We start from the raw sequence: 537 nt of genomic DNA, 5'->3' as shown, positions 1-537 counted from the left end.
GGGCGCCGGCCCGGGGGCGGGGTCGGCGGGGACCGGCCCCTCGGGTGATGGCCCGCCGCGCCGCCACCTGCTTGCGCCCGGCCGGTCCCCAGGACTCTCCGGGCGTCAGGCCGGACGGGAGGTTGGTTTCGAGGGAAGGCGGGTCCTTGAACCCCGAACCCCGAACCCACCCCCGCCCCCGGCTTCCTCCCTGGCATTGGAGTCCACCATCAGGGGGGCTCTTCCACTCCCTGCCGCCGAGGGGAGGATGCTGAATGTGCACCTTCAAGGGGCGAGGCGAGCTGACGGTCCCGTTAGTAATCGTGTGAAGCTGGGTTATAACTAACCCGTCACCCCCAGCCCCCGACTGTGGCTCCTGCAACCCCGGTGCGCTGTGCGTGCCCACGGACAAGTGCATTTGTAGTCATGGAAATGTGCGGAACGTGTCGTCTCTGGGGCTTCTCGAGTTTTTGCTTGATCATACCAGCAGTGCACTTCCCATCAGGATCCTGGGCCTGAAAAAGTAAGCTTGAACTAGGTAAAATTGAGGTCCAACCC

At 64.6% G+C, this 537-nt stretch overlaps 1 protein-coding gene across 1 annotated transcript in view; it reads left to right on the top strand.

Annotated features, from left to right (window-relative positions):
• VDAC3 (voltage dependent anion channel 3) overlaps positions 1-537 on the top strand; it is a 13390-nt gene that overhangs the window by 821 nt on the left and 12032 nt on the right. The window lies entirely within an intron of this gene.

Source organism: Lipotes vexillifer, unplaced genomic scaffold (assembly GCF_000442215.2).
Source record: "Lipotes vexillifer unplaced genomic scaffold, Lipotes_vexillifer_v1.1 scaffold414, whole genome shotgun sequence".
NCBI lineage: Eukaryota > Metazoa > Chordata > Mammalia > Artiodactyla > Lipotidae > Lipotes > Lipotes vexillifer.
This window is presented reverse-complemented; position numbering and strand designations above follow the sequence as displayed.